General features: G+C 31.1%; 1 pseudogene; it reads left to right on the top strand.

The window, feature by feature from the left end:
- Nucleotides 1-6,677: 6,677 nt before the first annotated feature.
- LOC110702729 lies at nt 6,678-9,365 on the top strand (annotated as a pseudogene).
- The last annotated feature ends 868 nt before the right edge of the window (nt 9,366-10,233 follow it).

Genomic DNA, 10,233 nt, shown 5'->3' with positions numbered 1-10,233 from the left:
CTTAAATTAAGTAATAGTTATACTTGATAATTGTTTCCATGCGCATGACATTTGAATGACTAATTGAAATTCCACCAAAAACTTAAAGTATTTTAGTCAAGATTGATTGATGATGCATAAGATTGCTGACTGCTACGCCAATATCAAGCCAATAATGCTTGTTTACACTTTTGAGATGATTCTAAGAAAGAAAATTGAGCATGTAGTGGTTACAAATTTGAAGTAGACTCTTGTATCTTAAGAGAATTAATTATCACTTGAAGTCTATTTCTCATTAGCTTATTTAGCCTAAAATTTATGATTTCTAACTTCTTGATATACACTTCAAAATTTTTGCTCTATTTAAATTTTTTACGATCTTAAACACGTCTTAAATTGTAAAATATTTTCATATTCGTTCGTGTAGTACGTAAATAGTTGATATTAAAAAAGAAAACATTGAAATAAATTTAACAAAATTTTAGTACATGACTATGTTATTAATTTAATTAATGAGAATTTATGGTTAAAGCTTTTAAATATTGATTCCCCAAAATTTTTTATGAAGTAATTTTTTAAAGATGGTAATAAAGTATAACTTCTTTTTAAATGGACACCACAACCTCATTCCTCCTTGACTTATAGAATAACGATCATCATTATGACATTTTTTGTTGATGTCATTAGTTTATATTGTATTGTTAAGTTACATACTTGTAGTATTTAAATGCATCTTCAATTATTTCCAATTTTGGCAAAACTTTTACGTAGTATTGCAATAAAATTCCAACATTTCATCTGTGTCTTTTTTAATTTTGTTTGTTTGTCTTATGTATGATTTTTAATATACAAATTGAGTATAATTATTTTTAAAAAATATATATTGTGAAATCATTTAAATTTAGTCGTAATATTGGAACTACACATCGAGATAAATTTAAAAAGTCCACGTAATTATGCCTTTCAATTTTTGTATACGGAGTATATATATTCCAAATACTTCTTAACCATTCCATATTTTAAGGCCTTTTTCAGTTCACCTTATTTTCGCTGAACTGAAATTATTTTACTAAACTGAAATTATTTTCGCCAAACTTAAATTATTTTTACTGAACAAAAATTAATTATACTGAACTGAAATTATTTTTGTTGAACTGAAATTATTTGTGATTTTCTATTATAATCCTTCTATAAGTTTACTGGTTTTAATTGAACTGAAATTATTTTTACTGAATTGAAATTATTTTTGTTGAATTGAACTTATTTTTACTGAACTGAAATTAATTTTATTGAACTGAAATTAATTTTACTGAATATTATTTTTTTAAGGTGAAGTGAACACGGCCTAAATAAAACATAAGAAAGAAAAATAAAATAAAAAATTGGGAGAAATGATTATTTTAATCCATATTGTTTCCACAGTTAAGGAGTACCTCATCGAGAAGTACACAATTTGATCAAGTACTATTGAAAATCACGAACAAAATTATCCATTAAAGCCAAAGAATTACTTAGACAAAAGCATGTAATTCTTAGCCAATGCATGTAGAGAGCATTACTATTGGTAGAGAATCCCACCAATAAATATATTAAAAATAAAATGCAACAATCGTGCATATAAAAAACAAAACAAATTAATTCTTATTTTTGACCCAACGCATGTTTAAGTACCATTTTTGAGATAACTCGGACCATAGCCAGTCATGGGCATGGCTGATGAGATCTTTCGGTTTGATGTTTACGTCACAAAATTAGCAAACAAATATTTATAGAAAATGAGGAATATAAATATTTGCATATATTGTGATTCAGATAAAAAGAAGAGTATGCAATGGAACATTATCCTAAGAATTGTTGTGACCATAAAAATTACGGAGTAGTAGTGAGTAAACACTTGTGAACCATGCAATAATATAATGTCAAATACCTTTTTTTTTTTTTTTTTTTTTTTTTTTTTTTTTTTGAATAGTAAAAAAATTCATTAATAAAAAGTCATACGACATCTATAAAAGAGATTCGGGTTTAACAAATACATAAGATATTGAATCAAATAAAAATTTCCTTTATAAAAACTACGATCATCGAGTAGATATTGCACTGTGAAACATCTCCGACTTATATCGCTGGAAAATACAGCCTTGTTGGAGAGACAATCTAATGATCCTTCGTAGCCGTGAGGATGTTTTCCTTCTGATTCATCTGTCTGTATTCGAAAGCTTGATAATCCTTCCGATCTCGCATAATTTTTCACTAACGAAATAATTTCACAATAATCCATTAGATCTAATATCATGGATTCAAACCTAAAAAGATTCTCCCTCCAAAAGAGGTGATAAACCTTGTCTTTCGAAGGAGATCGGAAACCCTTCCTTTCGAGGGAGAAAAGTTCTTCCCAAAAAAACTTTTAACGAAACAAGGATGAGGACTTTTCACCGGCTAAAATCGATGGAAACCCCTTTAAAAAAACAACAATGGAGGCTAGGGTTGAGGAGAGAGGAGAGAATTTCATGATTATTTAATTATTTGATATATAATGTCAAATACCTTGTACATTCTAAATTAAACGGTAAAAACTATAAACTTTCCAAGAGTTGTTGTAGTCAGTGCAGCTTGCATAGAGCCATAGAGAATACTTTTTATTCTACTCCCTCTTGTAATTTTTCATAAGTGTTACACGTTTATCAGACACATAATTTTAGGCAATTTAATTAACTTAATTAAAATAAAAGCTAAATGGGATAGTTGGAGTATTAAAAAATGGTTAAAAAAATATATATTGAGGTTAATAGTTTATTGAAAAATAATAAATGTGAGCGGAAAGAAATGACTAAAAAAAAAGTAGTAGTGAATTTGGGTAGAAAACATGAAAAGAGAAATAATATTAAAATGTAACTTTTTACCAAAAATAAAGTGTAATATTAATTAAAATACGATCACATTTAATAAGTGTAACACTTATTTAAAAAGTATGAAGGGATTGTTGGTGTTAAATTTATTCTACTCGCAGCCTTTTAATATGAGAGAATTAACTTTTTCTTCAATTTTTATTGTTTACCTTTCAAAGTTTTTAACTTTTTATACTGCATGCAATTGTTTACGAATTTTTTTATATTTTTTCAAAGTCTTACATTGCATGTAATTTGTGCAGTATACTGCAAAGTCTGCACCAAATACTTTGGTTTAATTTTGACCTATGCATGCATGTCTGTATTACTCTACTAGACTAGCCAATTACGAGCGTATCGTTATTTTGATTAACTGCGTATCGTTATTTTGATTAACTAGGCTACTAGCTAGGCCTTCTACCCAATTAATCCATCGCAAACTGCTTTATATTTTCTATATTCTTTTTTTATTTGATCCGCTTTGACTTTTACATTATTCATCACCCTTTTCTTGACCGTCTTTTATGAATAATATATAAGGAAAAATATATTCATGTGGGATCTTTTTTAATTCGTCTATATAAGTATTATCATAATATATAACTTTTATAATTATTACTTATGGAGAATCAAAGTTATTAAATGTTAAAGTTTTGTATTGGCAAGCGTGATAAAATAAACATGTCAAGTAAAAAAGAAAAGATGAAATAGTTTATACTATGTAGTTTCTAATGTGAATTTTTTTTAATTTTAATTTTTATACTTTGGATTTTGTGGGTAGTTCAACTCCACTATTTTTTTGTTGTTATAACTAAAAGTAGAAAAAAAAAATAAAAAAAAATTGGTTAAGGATAGGTTTAGTTTACGTTATTTTCATTTATTTCAAATCAGATTAAAAAAAATAAGTTCACTAGATTAGATTAGAAAAGTAAATTATGACATACTTTATTGTTTATGTTCGGTTTTTTTTTTTTTGTTTTTTTTTTTTTACCGCTAAACATCCTTGATTTGGTATTTAAAAAAATTATGAAAATAATAAAATCTATATTATCAATCAAGAGTGAGAATTAAATAATAAGAGGAGATCAAACCCAAATGTTTCCCTCTTAGTAGGGGTGATAGTTTGGTTTGCAGTGTGATTTATAGCCCAAACCAAAACCAAACCATATTAATTCGGTTTTGAGGTTTTTCAAACCACACCACATTATACTATTCGGCACAAACCAAACCAAACCACAATTTTAGACCTAGTGTTTTGGGGTTTGATTTGTAACATTTTTTGGGCATAATTTTTCAAAACCTGTTTTAGGACTTGATTTAATTTAATTTTCCAAAAATAAAGCAAACAAATAATACTTCGTATATTAGGCTATTACCAAATAGCAAGTTTTAATGATGACATAAGAGTTTAGATTTTTTTTTTTTGGTTGCCTTATATATGAAGGGGATTGGACTCTAGGTAATTAAGAATCCTAAATTTCGGTTTTTCTAAACTCAAAACCAAAACCAAACCGTAAATCATATTTTTTTTTATTTTTCTTAACCAAACCGCACCAAATTAAAAAAAAATTAATAAATAAAAAAATGAACCACATTGCTTATTGGTTTGGTTTGCGGTTCAATTTGGTTTTAAACCGAATTACTTTCACCCCTACCTCTTAGAGTGCCACCCTCACTTTTCTCATCATATCACATAATCGCCAACCAAATTTCTTGTACTTTTAGTAACATATCAATCAAGAAAAAAAAACATGAGGAAATTATCTTAAATAAATACCAATTGAACAACAAAATAAACTCAAAAAATTTCAATTGAGAAAACAAAGGAAATTTTAATACACCCTCTATTACGTGATAATCGCAGTGCTAAGGTATGCACAAAATTTTATGAAAATTATAGGGCGGGAATCAAAAGAGGATTTTTTACATAGGAAATTTTGATTTTTATCATAAAAAAAAAAAAACCCCTCGATATTGTTTTTTACCACCACCTCTTTTAAAAGTTTATTTTAGCACCAATAAAAAGAAAACCCTAACTAATTTATCACCACTTAATCAACGACCACCAGCGCCCCACCCCCACCCCTACGCATCCCACCCCCACTGTCGGCCCCCTTCCCAGCCCTCAACCACCCTGACCCTCAAAAAACCACCCCCTCTGTTTCCCACCCCCTAAAACGACTGAAATCTATCGACTTTAAACTATCGTCATAGGAAGACAGTGACTCCTAATTTACTAAAATTAATTTTTCTATAAAAACATACTTCCTCCTTTTTTTTATAGTTGTAATACTTTGACTTTTACACTATTCATATGGTTCACTTTGACTAGCTTTAATTTGATGATTTATACGTAAGCAAAAATATAGTCACGTGAGATCTTGTTAGATTCGTCTCGATTTATACTATTTTAATAACATATGTTTATAATTTTTTACACATTGATAATTAAAGATATTAACGATTGAAATCATGCATCGGCAAGCATGAAAAGAGAAGTGTTGCAACTATAAAAAAAGCAGAGGAAGTATTAAACAAAGGCTAATCGTTAGGGCCACATAATAGAGTACAAATTATCCTTTAATAATAATAAATAATAATAATAATAATAATAATAATAATAATAATAATAATAAGGAGTATATATTTAGCGTTATTTAGTCGAACACATAAAATAATATTTATGGAAAAATAATAATGACTACATTTTCTGCCATTATGAACATATAATCAAAGGTTTATACTTAAGTCTTTTTATATGTTGACTTAAGGATATTTTAAAGATTAATTGTAATAAATCCCCCCCCCCCCTCCCAAAATAAAAAAGTCTTGTTTTTTTTTGACGTGAAACTAGTCGTTTTTAACTTATTTTTATACTATTATTATTAGGTTAGAATTCGCAGAAATATTTCATTTGGATATATATGGAATATGATTATCAAATTGAAAAGAAAATATTATAAGGTAAAATAGTAAAAAAAAAAAAAAAAAAAAGGCGGGAAATTTTTTCACAAGATAATGACAAGTGTCAGTGGTTATTCGCTTTTAGTTATAAGTTATTAGATAGATAGATACTCAATATCTCTTTAAAGTTTTCGTCTACAACTAAAAAGATAAAATAAAAATAAGAATAGATTAATTCAAAAAATGTATTTATTTATAAAATTAGTAATAATTTATATTTTTATAAATATTATTAGTAAAAAAATGTCAAAATTAAAGATATCTATTACATATTACTAAAGGTGAATTCAAAATGACATTTGACAACGTTATATTGAAAATTTTCCCTCCAAAAAGTGCTTACTTAAATAAATTATTTTTACCATAAATAGTGATTATATAAATATATTATAACATTTGCTTTACATAAAAATTAAATTAAAATTTCTAATTAAAATATTAATTTATTTATTATAACTATATATGATTAAAAACCGTGCAATAGCACAGAGTTTAACCTAGTTGATCAATAAACTTACAGAAATTGCAATTGATTACGGATTGCATTTTTGAAATAGAATGAAGAGCAAGAGGAACATAAGCATTCTGTTCGTACTCCAAACCATAAATGAACAATATCATGAAATATCTCCATTACTCTAAACATGCATCTTTTTAGTACCAAGAGTATAAGATATCAATACAATCTCTTTTCATAAATATCAAAATATCACTCTTTCACTTTACTCCTAACCGCCTCACACAATAAATATTCACTCCTTTTTTTTTCAACCTTCATCTTTTTCACCGTTATTTACCATTAACATAATCTGAAGTTTAAACTCCCAATACATGAAATAAATTACATTTAAAATATTATATATTATATTAAATTAAAGTAATATTATATGGTATTTTACAACCACTATAAATAACTGCCCTTCACACTTCTTCTACCTCACCAAACCATCCTTTCATCTTCTTTCTTTCATTTTTCAACCTAACAAAATTCTCTTGTGCCAAAATAAAAAAATAAAAAAAAAAACCCAAAAAAATGTCAGCAGAAACTTTAGCAACGAATTTCTCATTGCTGCCAACAGCGTCATCCTTCTTTCTGCACCCATTTTCCTTTCATTTGCCGCATTTCTTTCCCTTTTCACCATATTCTTGTACCAGGAGGCTTAGCATGGTCTCTTTCCGCAGTTAAAAACAACCGAAGTGGCAACGGTAAGTCCGCTTCGGCTATTCCTGGTCCAACCGGGTTACCCCTTATTGGTCTTGGCCATGTTTTCGCTTCCGAAAAAACTCATAGAATCCTATCCAGTATTGCCACTAGCCTCAAGGCTACGCCGTTGATGGCGTTCTCAGTTGGGTTGACTCGCTTTGTTATAGCGAGTGAACCCGAGACTGCTAAAGAGATTTTAAACAGCTCCGAATTCGCTGATCGTCCTATTAAGGAGTCAGCCTATGAGCTTCTCTTTAACAGGGCTATGGGGTTTGCACCCTTCGGTTGATTACTGGAGGAACCTCCGAAGGATTTCCGCAACCCATCTTTTCAGCCCGAGAAGAATTTCCAACTTCGGAGGATTCCGCCAAGAAATTGGTAATCAAATGGTGAACCAAATCACTACTATTATGGGAAATGAGGGAAATGTTGAGATCAAAAATGTGTTGCATTTCGGATCATGAACAATGTCATGATGAGTGTGTTCGGAAAGAGTTACGATTTCTTCGGTAAGAGGACCGAGGAAGCTGATAACCTTGAAGAATTGGTTAAGGAAGGTTATGAATTGTTGGGAATATTCAACTGGGGAGACCATTTTGCCCCTCTAAGGTGGTTGGATTTACAAGGAGTAAGGAGAAGGTGCAAGAATCTTGTTGGTAAGGTAAACAAGTATGTTGGTAATGTGATTGAAGAGCACAGGGCATTGAGGAGTGAGAAGGTTGATGATGATTCAAAGGATTTCGTTGATGTTCTTTTGGACTTGGAAGATGGAGAGAACAAGCTCTCTGACTCTGACATGATTGCTCTTCTTTGGGTATGATTTCTTTCTATTTTTTTGTTCATGTTACGTGTGTTGTTCATGATATGTTTTATTTTTTTGTTCTAAATTTAGTTTGTAATGTTAGAAAATGGTATACTATATGTGCCATATTGTTGGGTGTTGGTTCATATTGCATACTCCCTCTACCCCTTAATTTTTACTCCATGGCTATTTTTGGGTCAAATTTTGGAAACTTTGACCTTAAATTACCATTAATCTATAAGAGATAATTCTAGTTATATTCGTCTCATAGTATATTTTAATAATATCACGTTTTTATAATTTTTACGTATATGAAAATAAATATATATAGACGTTTTAAAACAAGTGTTGAGACCGTGCATAGTCAAATGGGACAAAATAGGGACAGATGGAGTACATGCTATACAAGTAACTTGTGTCTTTATTATTGCCAAAATATATTTGGTATTTATGTACAAAGTATGCTTTTTTCTTAGAATGGGTTAATATTAGGGCATCTAGTTAGTGGGTTCTTTGATATGTACCTTTTTATGCTTATTGGTTTAGACGTGTATACTTTACATTATTTCACACAACTTGTAAAGATTAAAGACCAAAGCTAATGTACTATGAGTAAATGTTAATTATGGAGTGCTACAAAACGTTAAATAATGTTTGGTTTTTAAATGCAGGAAATGATATTCAGGGGAACAGACACAGTTGCAATCCTACTAGAGTGGACTCTAGCAAGGATGGTGGTGCACCCCGACATTCAAGCCAAGGCCCAAGCTGAAATCGACAGCGTAGTCGGAGTCAACAGGCAAGTCGCCGACTCAGACCTCCCCAACCTACCATACCTCCAAGCCATCCTCAAGGAAACATTGAGAGTCCACCCACCAGGCCCACTTCTATCATGGGCTCGTCTTTCCATCCACGACACCCACGTCGGTCCCCACTTCGTCCCAGCCGGAACCACCGCTATGGTCAACATGTACGCCATCACCCACGACGAGAAGATCTGGTCTAACCCCAACGAGTTCAAACCCGAGAGGTTCATGGAAGAGGATGTCCCAATCATGGGTTCAGACCTGAGGCTGGCACCTTTCGGAGCAGGACGTCGTGTCTGCCCCGGAAAGGCAATGGGTATGGCTACTGCTCAGCTGTGGTTGGCTCAGATGCTTCAGAACTTCAGGTGGGTTCCGACCGAGAATGGTGTGGACTTGACCGAGTGCCTCAACCTTTCCATGGAAATGAAGTCGTCTTTGGTGTGCAAGGCTGTTCCTAGGATCTCTGCTTAATTCAACTAGTTTGTCTATGTTAAGAAGGTTATGTGTGTGCTATCATAGCCACTAGTAAGTACTTTAATTATGGACTAACATAAGTGATTTTCTTCATAATTTTGCACATTTCGGAAATGGAGAAATTGTCACATAGATTAAAGCTTTCAAACTTAGTAGTAGTTTGTTAGCTTTTAGATGGTTATTGGCAACTTGTTATGTAATGTGTAGCTGTTCAAAAACCAAAAATTAATGTTCATTATCTGTTTTTAGTATCTGGTTTGGTGCTCTCAATTTTCTGTTTTTCTGCCTTGTATTTTTTTGCTGATTTTACTTGCAGTTTATGCGGATATTGGATATTTCATAGGATACTGCCTAAAATTCTTGTTAAATTTCTCTCTCTCTCTCTCTCTTTTTTTTTTTTTTTTTTTCTTTTTTCCTTCTCTCTCTCTCTTTAGTATCTTGTTTTGAGCTCTTATTTTTTTAGTTCTCTGAATTCTAACTAAATTCTTGTTGGGGATGTGATTCGTTTTGTGAAAAGCTGGTGGAGTGGTGATGTGTGCTTAAATGATATTAATTCTACCTATATTGTGCTCATTCCGAAATGTGATGATTCGAAGAGTATGTCAAAATTCCGTCCTATTACTTTATGTAATATCTTATATAAAAATCATCTCTAAGACACTTGCAAATAAACTTAAACCGATGCTTGAAACAATTACTTCAATTCAACAAAGTGCGTTTGTTCCGAAAAGACTAATAACTGATAACGCACTAATTGCTTTCGAAATTTTTCATGCCATGAAACGGGGAGGTGAAGGTCAGGATGGTACTGCTGCTTTAAAATTAGATATGATTAAAGCATATGACAGGGTAGAATGGAGCTTCTTGGAGAGAGTTATGGCAAAATTTGGCTTTAGTTTGCCGTGGATTATTAGAATTATGCATTGTCTCTCCGGTGTCTCTTTTTCTTTCAAGTATAATGGGATGATTACGGACCGGGTTCTCTTACTCCGTCACGTGGTTTGAGGCAGGGGGATCCTATTTCTCCATATCTTTTCCTTCTTTGTGCAGAGGCTTTTTCTACATTGCTCTCAAAAGCGTCAGCGCAGAATCAGATTCGGGGTGTTCGGATTTGCAAAG

This window comes from Chenopodium quinoa, unplaced genomic scaffold, assembly GCF_001683475.1.
Source record: "Chenopodium quinoa cultivar QQ74 unplaced genomic scaffold, ASM168347v1, whole genome shotgun sequence".
NCBI classification, from domain to species: Eukaryota; Viridiplantae; Streptophyta; class Magnoliopsida; order Caryophyllales; family Amaranthaceae; genus Chenopodium; species Chenopodium quinoa.
This window is presented reverse-complemented; position numbering and strand designations above follow the sequence as displayed.